Raw genomic sequence first — 12142 nt, 5'->3', positions numbered from 1 at the left:
AAAATAAATCAGACCCTAAAACAAAAAATTAAAAAGCTATGCGCAGAGAGCGGGTTAAAATGGACTAAGATTCTCCCACTGGCCCTTATGTCCATCAGAACCACCCCCCAGGAGAAAACTAAAGCTCAGCCCTTACGAGCTGCTGTTTGGACACCCTGTTCCCCAACATTTCCCCTTACTACCGGCTCACACTTCTTCTCTTTTAGGCGATGAAGGACTCACCTCTTATATTTTATCTCTACAGTCTCAGTTAAAATCTCTCCATAGGTATGCTGCTTTAAGCCAACCCCTCCCTGCCGATGTCCCAGCACATCGCATCCAGCCTGGAGACTGGGTATATATAAAAACTTGAAAACGGTCTCCCCTTAAACCTAAGTGGCAAGGACCGTATCAAGTCCTCCTCACCTCCCACACCGCCGTAAAGGTAGCAGAAAAGGACAACTGGATTCATTATACTCGTACAAAAAAAACCAGAAGTCTCACCAGAGCTCAGGATCGGCTCCAACGCGAGCTTCCCTGACCTGGAAAAGGGGAAGCCAGAAGAAGACAACTGCGGACTTCGTGGGAGCACCGCACGCTCACCTGACCGCAACAAGGGTGAGCCAGAAGCAGCCGAAAAAATAAAAACAAACACCTCCTGGACCTGCAGCCCGTTAGATAACATAAAACTCAAACTAACCAAGGTCCACTAATGAACTGTCACCCTTTTGGGGTCCTGCCCAGCCCAGAGAGCACCGAACTCCAAGTACTGCATCCTCTAGACACTTTTGGATCAGCTAAAACAGAGCACTTTGAGACTGTAAGATGTCCCAGAAGACCAGTTATTGGAGCTGCAGGGTTGTGCATACTGTTTGTGCTGATTTTTGTTATAATATGGTTTCTATAACTATGTTATTTCTAATCTTTCTCTTTGCTGGACAAATAAGTCTCTCACAGGGATCGGCTATAGCTGCCAGTTGCTGCAGATGTGCTAATCCTGGTGCCCGAGGTTTTCCTGTCTGGAGAAGTGATTCAATCAAACTCTCTGATATAGACAGGAAGGTCAACATTGCCCGACGGTATCCTCCCTCACATTGCTGTAGTTCAACAAAAGTTCGGGTATTTACTTATAGAACAGAATATCGTGTAAAGCCTAGCCACCCAGTTTTCAGACAATTTGCAGAGTCTCCTCAGGCTAAAACTACTCTTAAACCTACTGTTGCCCATATCTCTGATAATAATATATACCTCCAATACGTTGAGAGAGCCGCTAAAGCAGAAAACCAAAGTGATTGTTGGGTGTGCAGTCATTTTCCTCTCCACACCCAAGGAGGCATTCCCACGACTCCCATCCCCTTGGGCCCCATCGAGTCACTTTTAAACCCCTCTAATAACCAAGCTTGGGACCAAAGTCAGCAGAAATTCCTTTTGGTAAAGCCTGCTGTTGGAGATTGGTGTTTCTATATAAACTGCTCAGTATCAAACTGCATTAATTTAGGCACAAGCATATGTCACCACTATTTTACTAGTTCAAGTGGAGGAGACTGGCGTAATAATAACACAGCAACTCCTACCTATTGCAGCTCTTACAATGATTTCTACAGCAGCAAAAATTTAACCAAAAACACTAATCCTATCTACACCCCCATCTCCTCTTTAAATAATACCTTGTGGTATTGTTTATACACCGACACCTCCCGGGGACAATGCTTCTTTAATGAAACTGCAAATCCTTCCTTTAAATCAAAGGGTAAACGCGGGGTGCTAGGATTAGGAAACGGGGGCTGAATACCTCCTAAGTATTCAAACCTTGCTGCTTTAAAAGGACAATACTGGGTCTGTGGCTCCCACGCCTACCATAAAATCCCTGCCAAAGGAAAAGGTATCTACTCTCCCGCCATGCTAAAACCCTCTACGTCCTTCGCCACGCACCTTCCACGGGGCAGGTGGCGAAACAAGAGGGATTTACAAAAAAGCCGTGATATAATAAACAAATATCAAAAAACTCCGCTTACCACAGGAGTATTAGTCGGGTGTTCTTTAGCAGGTATACTCCCAGGAATAGGCACTGCTTGTCTTAAAAGATTTACACTACGTTTGCAAGCTGTGATAAAAATCATGGCTCATAAATTCAGTGAAGGTCACAAGGAACTCTCGAAGGCCGTTGCTGCCTTGGCTGACACCCAAGAAGAACTCCAACAAATGGTAATTCAAAACCGTATAGCCCTGGATTTTCTCCTTGCTGCTCAAGGAGGAGCTTGTGCGGTTATTGGACCAGAATGTTGTGTTTGGGTTAACAGTTCTTTTACAATAGTACAAACCCACCTCAATGATGCAGCTGTCCATATCCAAAAAGCCGAAGATATAGCTAAAATCCCCAAAGACACATCTCTTAGTTGGCTCACTAATTGGTTGCCTTCCCTTACAGGATGGCTTAGACCTTTTGTATTAAGCTTAATCGGAATTGTTATAACTATAATCTGCCTGTTGTGCTGTTTTCAGTGTCTGTGCTCTCTAGGACAACAGTTTATGCAAAGGCAAGTAAAAATGTATGGTCAGTTTGTACAAATATCCAGCATCAATCATCAAAACCTAACCCCACAAGAAGTTAAATACCTAAAAGTGTGTTCCAAAATTTCTCCTGAAAAATTGGAACAAAGGGAGGATTTGTAGTGCGCAGGTTTGTTATTACCCTGAAATAGAATAGTTTTCTGATAAGCATACTGTTAGGTTTACAATAATTTAGATTATTAGGAAGTATTAGCTTTACAGCTGAATACAAGGCATGACCTGTGGCCTAGCAATGCAGCTGACCACAAGGCAGATTGATAGCTAAGCCTTTGCTTGTGTCAAGTAATCATTTTAACTGTATTAAGCATTTTCTGAGTTAAAAGCAGCAAGTATCTCTGTGTCTGTGTGCTGAAAAATCAGCTACAGCAAGAAGTAAGATAAGACAGGGAAACCATTGTTCTGGATGCACTGGTTGTGTCCTTGAGAAGTATCTACTACTGTGTAAGGTTTTGCTAACATATTATAATGTTACTGTTACTTAACTTTTAGCTTTTAAAAAAGTGCTAGTTCAGCTTAATAGAAATATGCTGTTACAAAGATTTGAAAAGCACCGCCCAAGTATTGCTTTTTTTTGTTAACCATGAAGTCTTGCCTTGTTGTAATAAGTATAAAAGATCACCTCACCCTTAGGGGGGGGCCATTTTGCCTTTTGCTGGCTTTATGGTCTTTGCTCGAGCAAATAAACAGCTGTCTTTCTTTACCCGCGTTGTCTGTCAATCAAATTACAGCTAGACAACGAACCTTAGGGAGGTTTCTCCCACCACAAGGGGCACCTCACCATGGTGGCATGGGGCTCCCAGCAGTGGCATCAAGCATGCTTGCCCCACCCTGCTGTGCCAGGTCCTGCCTATTGGGCCATGGAGGCCCCAGGGGGAAGGGCAGCAGGGCAGGAAGCTCCAAGCCCACAGTGGGCAGCCCACATCCACCCCTGCCCTGCACATAAATCTGAGGAGTGCACAGTGATGGGTAGCTAGTTCCCCTGCTGCCCCCCAGACAAGCTGCCCGCAGTTCTGTCCCGATCTGCACCTGGGTCCTGAGGCTGCACATTTCCACCCCAGCCCCAGGTGCCATGCACTGCCCTGGCTGGGTAGCCATCCCAGCACTAGACCTGCCTAACTCTCTCCCTCACTGCAAGGCTCAATTCCCCTCTCCCAGACTTGTGGACTTGCGTGGGGAGTTGCGGGAGATGCTCTCCATATGGTCTGGCTGCCACATGCATATGTGCATGTGCACATGATGCCCACTCCCCCCCCGGGCCTCATGCAAGCTGGAACTCTGCCAGGGGAAACCTGCCACTTCCCATGTTTTTCTCCTTTCAAAGGAGAAAATCTGTGTTTTTCCATGGCAAATGGAAAACCCGGGTCCCTGATTATTAGGATCTAAATGCTAGAATGTGTCATCGAGGGCTGCTTGTTAACAGATTCTCAGAGACAAAGCAATGTTCACCCCACCATGCTAAGATGGTTGACTGAAAGGGTAGGCTTCTCCTCTGCTTTAGTTTGCCTTTAAGAACTTTTCTACATTCTCTTTGCACAGGAATAAATAACTGCATCAGGTGAATCAGGTCATGTATCTTTAGTAACGTCTATTGTGCACAATGCAGTGTCAAACATATATGTAAGCTACTGCTGAATGAACTACCTAGGATACTTCAAGTAATATCAGGTAGTCCATCTGGGATAACTTTCCTTGCTTCCTAGTAGTGCAGGTGACAGTAGTTCTTGAATAACTCCAGTATCCAAGATAGCCATTTTGAGTATGTCTATGTAATGTTCACACAAATGTTGACAGTGGTCTGGAGACCAGTGTAGGAAGTTGGTGCAAGGTAGGTGATAGCAGGGTTCTGAGGGTTCTTTATTCATATTGTGCAAGTTGCGATACAAAAAGGGCAAACAAAGTGGAGAGCAGTGTGGAGAATGGCTTTCTGTAGGTGTGTTTCTTCAATGTTTTCGGTTTAGGCTCCACTGCATCCACACTCAGCAGCTCCCTTCCCCCCTCCCCACACCCCCCCCAACTCTCTCTACTGCCTCTAATTTCTGATGGATGCTGCCACTGTCCCAGCTCCATGCACCTCCCCCAAGAAGTTTTGCATCCACCACGGGGTGCACTCCACAGTTTAGGAAATGGTGCTGTACATTATCAGCCTACAGTGCCCTTATTTTTTTTCCTTTCCTCTTCTAGTTGTTTTTGTGTCACCTGCACAGGACCACAGGGATTGAGTGCACACACATTACTTGCCCCCTTCCCTGAAGTCCCAGGAATTTTTCATCTCCCAGGAAACCACAGGTGTTTTCCATTTATGAATAGCCAGCAGGGTGTAGTACCATACTTGAGAGAGGAGAGGCTTGGGAAATTGTAGAGAAAGCTGGGATCATAGAGCTACACAGAACAGGTGTTTCCTGACATTATTCGACTTATTCAAGAGTTTTTTCAATGGTATCTGTTCCACACCTTTAAATTCTGTGCTCCTCCTATGTACCTTTGTGACTGTGTCATTCATAGCCTTCTTTCTTTTTCCTCTTTGCTGTACTGTCTCTGTGCTCAGGCTCTGGTTCATAGAAAAACTTTGGTGTGGGGTCACCCTTTTCCACCTTAATTGAAAGAAATTAATCTCTCCCCACACCCTGTTTTGTCATGAAGATAAGGTCAGTCTTTGCAACTTGTTTTTGGTAGGCCTATCTCTTTTATATGTGAACTTGATTGCTCAGGAGTTGCAGGGGCATAATTAAGAAGAGAACTCTACACAGCATGATGGACTTACTGTACAATGCTGCATTTAAAAATGAAATAGCCAGCTGGACTTTCAGTTTAATTCATGTTGTGTAGCATGTAGTTCATGGCAAGGCCTCAGCTACCCGTGTTGGCTACAAATAACAGGACAATACAAGCAGAACAAAGAATCTGGGAATTTTCTGAATGGAAAAAGTTTCATAGTTTAGTTTCAGGGTCGGAAGGGACCTAATAGATCTTCTAGCCCGACCCCCCGCCAGGGCGGGAGAACAACCCAAAAAAAACAAACAAACAAACAAACAAACAAAACCACTCACCCTAAAAACAAAAACGGGACTCAAATGAGTCCAGCCAGGTAAGTATCCAGCCTCTTCTTAAAGATCCCCAGGGTAGGGGCCAGCACCACCTCCCTTGGAAGTTGGTTCCAGCTCCTAGCCGCCCTGACTGTGAAGTAGTTTTTTCGGATGTCCAATCTGTACCTCCTCTCCATCAACTTGTGCCCATTATTCCTTGTTATGCCAGCAGGGGCTAGGGGAAACAGCGTCTCCCCCAAACCCTTCTGGTTCCCCCTAGTGAGTTTATAGACGGTCACCAGGTCCCCCCTCAGCCTTCTCTTGTGGAGGCTGAATAGGTTCAAGTCCCGCAGTCTCTCACTGTAGGGTCTGCCCTGTTGTCCCCGGATCATGCGGGTGGCCCTCCTCTGGACCCTCTCCATGTTGTCCACATCCCTCCTGAAATGGGGCGCACAGAACTGGACACAATACTCCAGCTGCGGCCTGACCAGCGTCGCATAGAGGGGGAGGATCACCTCCCTGGCTCTACTCGAGATGCACCTGTGGATGCACGACAAGGTCCGGTTAGCCCTGCCAACCATGACCTCGCATTGTCGGCCCATGTTCATCTTGGAGTCAATAATGACACCAAGATCCCTTTCCGCCTCCGTGCTCTCAAGTAGGGAGTTCCCCATCGTATAAGTGTGCTGCTGGTTCCTACTACCCAAGTGCAGCACCCTGCACTTGTCCGTATTGAAACGCATCCTGTTCCTGTCTGCCCACCCCTGTAACCTATCCAGATCCTTCTGCAATCTCTCTCTCCCTGCTAGCGTGCTCACCTCCCCCCAAATTTTGGTGTCATCAGCGAATTTAAACAGGTTGCTTTCCACCCCAACATCAAGATCGCTGATGAAGAAATTGAACAGCGCAGGCCCCAGGACCGAGCCCTGGGGGACTCCACTACCCACCTCCCCCCAAGTCGAATATGATCCATCCACCACCACCCTCTGAGTGCGACCCTTCAGCCAATCTGCAATCCATCTGACTGTGTAGGCATCTATGCCACAGTCGCCTAGTTTATTAATTAGGATGGGGTGAGAGACGGTGTCAAAGGCCTTGCTGAAGTCCAGAAAGACTACATCCACCGCGACACCTGCGTCCATGGCCTTTGTGACCTGATCATAAAAGGCAATCAGGTTGGTCTGACATGATCTCCCCCTAATAAATCCATGCTGATTGCCCCTGAGCATCATCTCGGATGCCGGCCCATCACAAATGTGCTCCTTGATGATCTTCTCAAAGAGCTTCCCCAGGATTGAGGTAAGACTGACGGGCCTATAATTGCCCGGGTCCTCCCTTTTCCCTTTTTTGAAGATGGGGACCACATTAGCTACCTTCCAATCGTCTGGCACCTGGCCCAAGCACCACGATCGCTCGTAGAGCCGTGCCAGGGGCCCTGCAATAACCCCAGCCAGCTCCCTCAGCACCCTGGGGTGGAGAGCATCCGGCCCCGCTGACTTGAACGCGTCCAGCCCCTCCAGAAGCTCTCTAACCCGGTCCTCCCCAACCTGAGGTCTGAAGGCGATCCCCTCGCGTCCGGCTTCTATCACAGCAGGGAAGTCCCGGTCCCTGCACAAGAAAACGGAGGTGAAGTGATGGCATTCTAAGACAGCAGAGAGTTCCATCAATTTATGCAACAATAGGTTAAGAGGTTAATGTTGTACAACTGCAAATAGATCAGTTTAGAGTAGACTAGCAAAGTATGTTCTCTCTCCTGTTCTCTCAATCCTCTATCAGTGAGGGTGATACCCATTTTATCTGCATGGATACTGTAAGCAATAACAGGGCATTGTGCCAGAAACCAGTGGTTACCCAAGGACATTTTTCTAAAGGAAGGACCAAGCTCCCAAGTAAGATGGTGATTTGAGGCTACTAGGAACTGTCCTACATAGTGGTCCACGATTCATAGGCTGCATTAAAACCAGGTTTAGCCAAGTCTCAAAATGTTAAAATATGAACAATGCTTTTGAAGTAAATATGTAAATAATAAAGATGTCATGCATTCACAAGAAACCTCCTCTTTAAGATTAGACTACTTCCCAAAGAACATGTGACTTTGAAACTTCAGGGTATGAAAACCAAATTAAGTTACTGAAGGTAAGATGGGGTTAGAACTTTCAGGATGTTAACTATTCCATGATAACTGCCTGTGGGCATGCTTTTAACTTGGAGTAAATGGAAGTAGAGCAAACTGCTTTGCCTTTACCATGATCTAAGTGTGTACATATAGGCAGTTCCCCCTGGAGTGGATAACGCTGTAAATTCCCACTGCAGCTTATCTCATAGCTACTTATTTGTGTATTCATATTCATAGCAGGAATTACAAATTTATGGTGACAGACCTTGTGTTTGGCAACGATCTGGATATGTATGTGGCTGGGGATGCTTGGAGATTGAGCTACTGCAGATATGCATACATAGCTTCTATCCTTATCCCTAGTCAATCACATCCTAGTGAATACAAAGTAGTTCTCAGTCGTGATTGTCTGAGCCACGTATGAAGAAATCTGTCCTCCTTCATGTTAGTGTTTCATATAAAGTACTAACAGTTTGGCAGCTAGCACTTCCCCTGTCTGCAGGAACATTTGGGAATCCACCTCCAAACAGTTTCTGAGAATCCTCCATGGATTTCCAGTGTAAGAGCTTGCTTTCTCTGGTTAACTGTGAGGTGACTGTTTGTCAGAGCCAGATCCCAAGATTGCTTACTGAGAACCTTCTCTTCCTCTCTAAATCAGGTCCCTACATAGTAAAATAGGCTTGTGGGAGGTAAGGGATCACTGCTTAGCACACTAGAAACCACCTCACTGAACTCCATGTTGCATGGGTGCAAAGTTGGTGAAACCATAAGAAGTGGGGATAAGAAACAGAGTGAAGACAAACACAAGTAAATACCTTTTAATGTGTAAAATAAGTCATATAGAAGTAGCCAACCAGGCAGCAATAAAAAGTCTTTTATACTAATGCTCAAAGGTGGGGGGACTTGAATGCTTAGCAGTAAGTGATGATATTGACGTATAACGTATATTTCTGAAGGAGATGGAGGAATGTGGAAAATCAATGGTATGCTATAATACCAGGATACAAATTATACAGGAATGATAGACTAGGTCATGCTGGTGGCAGAGTGGCACTCTATATCAAAGACTATATCAAATCAAATAGGGTAGGTTTTTCTACTGATAAGAGGGGTACCATAGAATCTTTGAGGATAGAAATCAATAGATGGCTTCAATAGAAAAAAGTACATCTACAGATATAGTATCAACCTGATCAACCAGAATGGCAGCAGTGAGTTAGAAATGTTAAGGGAGCTGAGAGAGGTTGCAACGGCAGATAACACAGTAATAATTGGGGACTTCAACTATTCACAAACAGAGTGGGTCAATCTAACATCAGACTGGAATACAGAGACCACATTTTTGATGTTATGAAAGACTAGTTCCTGGAGCAATTAGTCCTGGGACCTCCAAGAGGAAAGGTCATTCTTAACTTAGTCTTAAGTAGTGCACAGGATTTGGTGCACAGGGTAAGCGTTGCTGAGCTGCTCTGCAATAGGGACTATAATGCAGTTGAGTTTGACATCTATGTAGGAGGGGAGATAACAAAATCTATCACAGTAGCCTTTAACTTTATAAATGGAGACTACACCAAAATGAGGAAGCTAGTTTGGCAGAAGGTAAAAGGGGTCCCAAGAGGTGAGGAACTTACAAGCAGCGTGGAAGTTGCTTCAGAACATCATATTGGAGGCACAGAGCAAATGCATACCGCAAATTAATTAAAAAATGGAAAAAGAAAGCCAGCATGGTTTAATGACAAAGTTGCAGAGGCAATAAGCAGAAAAAAGGCTCCGTTCAAAAAGTGGAAGTCGGATCCTAATGAGGAAAATAAGAGTATAAACAATGGCAAATCAAATATAAAACTGTAATAAAGCTGAGAGAGAATACGAGGAGAAACTTGCTAGAGACAGAAAAGGTAACAATAAAATTTTCTGTAAGTATATTAGAAGCTGAAGACCTACCAGAGAATCAGTTGGGCCGTTGGATGATCAGGGTGTAAAAGGGGTGCTAACGGTTGACAGGGCTAATGTTGAGAAACGAAATGCATTCTTTGTATTTGTTTTCACTGTGGAAGATAGCATTTCCCTATCACCAGATCCACTCCTCTTCAGGGCCATCAGTGGAGCTGACCCAAATTGAGATTTCAATAAACTGGGGGGGGAAGGGTGGGGAGCAGGTCTCTGCAGGGTCCCCCTTGTGGCTGGAATGGCTTTTGGTAGGGAACCCTGCTTCTTCTACTTCTGTGTTGGGACCATAGGACATGCTGGGGTCTGTGACAGGTGTGGTTTCAATGGGATGGGACCAGAGGAGATGGTTCAGTACCTGGGTGATAATGGTCCCCTCCCCAGAGCTTTCGGGAAAAGACTTTCTCATTGAGACCTACTAGTGTGAATCCCAGGTGGTCTGAGGGGGAGGGCTTTGCTGCCAGACCCACCCCAGGGGTGGCTATGGCCAAAGCCTCCATGTCTGCAGTGGTGGGAGTGCAGATCTTGGCTGGTGGAGTTGGGGGTCTCTTCCATGGGTGGTTCTACTGCAGGACAGCTGTCCTGCCCTGGGCCTTCCTCTGTGGTTGTATTATGGATAACTTTTTAATTTTTTTCTGGGGGTGTGATTCCTGGAGCAGCTTAGGACACAGGCATGACATCAATGTCAGCCCCTCTTACGTGGTGGGAGAGGGGCCTCCTCCATATCTGAGGGCCTGAGCTACACTTGGTTCTTATGTTTGACCTAGCTCTGGATGCCAGATCACTGCGTATAAGGAATCAGCACCCACCCAGCCTTGGGGTGGTCTGGGGTCCTGGGATTGGTGTGGACCTATGAGGGGGTAACAGTGTTGGTGGTGGGGGTAGGGGCCCCCCCTCACAACCCTCTGCCTTGGGACCCTACCAGTGGTTGTGGCATGGAGTGTCCTGAGCTTACGTGGGAGGGAGGGTAGTTGCTGGGGCCAGGGTGCCAAGGGTACTGATGGTGGTGGCACCCATTTTCTCAGTGGGGTCCTGTGGTGCCCCCTGTTGCTGGTTGAAGGGGCAGTCTTGGAAGAGGTGCCCTGGTGCTTGCCACCAGAAGCATCTCATCGCACCTGCCATATAGAAAACCTTGCTGGGGGACCCTGGAAACAGGACCATAAAGGACCTCCCCCCACCTCTGTCTCCAATGCCAGCTGGATGATCATATGGTGATAGAAGGATTGGATGTGGTGGAGGTGGGGGTCATGACACCCCAGTGGGAGGGCGATGACTGGGGCAGAGCACCCCTCCCAGGCCTTGAAGGAAAGACATGAGGGCACATTTAGGAAGGTAGTGGAGGACAGGGCTGAGGACCACCTGGGTCCTCAGTTTTTCCAGGGGCTCAAGAGGGACATGCTTTCTCACTGCAGCAAAACCCCATTTTTTTTCTATTTTGTATTTATTTTAAACTGCATTCCCTTCCCTTCCCCAACCATTTCTGACTTTTTCTCTCCCTCTCTATTCCCTATAGATAAGTATAAGTGAGCTAAGATGTAGGATAAGCTTTAACATTTTATTTTAGGTAGTAAGTTTTATTTTTCTCTCTCCTCTTTGCAAATAAGTGCCCTGCTATTTTGATATCCACTGTTTTTGTATTGATTTTTTTTTTTTTTTTTTTTTACTGCTTTTATATTGTGTGATTACTGTTTTAGGCCTATATATGTAAGTTAGCATAAGTCATGTCAAATTTCTATCTTATCCCCATGCCCGGTTGTGTAACCTATGACTTGCACCTACCCCTCCTATGTAACTTGGTTCCTGAATGAATGTGGATGAATGAGGGTGCTTGAGAGACAATGGCAGTGGGTCTAAATCAGCTCCCCCTGAATAACTGAACTATCAACACCAATACCTGGGCCAAGGACTCAGCCCTTGGAACCACCCTCAGCATTCAAGCAACAAAAGATGAGGCAATCCACCATTGTGCCAAGGCTGTACATGCTCAGTAAGAACACCTAAAACCCTCTGGAACAGGACTGACATTGCCTGGACAGGCTCTCCCCGTAGGAGATCATAGGTAGTCTGCCCCATAAAAGGGGTAGTAAAGACTGATTCCTTGGGACACCCTCTCCATCTGGACCAGCACCATGCCACACCACCTATCCACCCAGAGCCCCTGCCGGTGACCCCCTTCTGGACAACACCTACTGGACAAGGACCCCTTTCCAGCCTGGATAAGTAGCTATCACTCCCCACCCCATCTTCAACCAAGGACTTGGACTCTGCTTCTCTTCCCTACCTGGACTCCAACCCTTCCACTGAGTCTCTTTCTCCTGCTGCCATTGTGAGTGCATGTGTGTGTAAACCAGTAACTTCATGGAGCTGTGTAGCATGTTGTCTATTTAATAAATCTGTTATTTGGACCCCTGAGTTGGGTTTTGCTTTACTATGATTCAGCCCTGCTCCAATCTCTGCTTCTCGCCCCTCTAATTTCTGTCTCATTTCTCCCTCTCCTGCTTCTGGCTCA

This window comes from Alligator sinensis, unplaced genomic scaffold (assembly GCF_000455745.1).
Source record: "Alligator sinensis unplaced genomic scaffold, ASM45574v1 scaffold1806_1, whole genome shotgun sequence".
Lineage (NCBI taxonomy): Eukaryota > Metazoa > Chordata > Crocodylia > Alligatoridae > Alligator > Alligator sinensis.
This window is presented reverse-complemented; position numbering follows the sequence as displayed.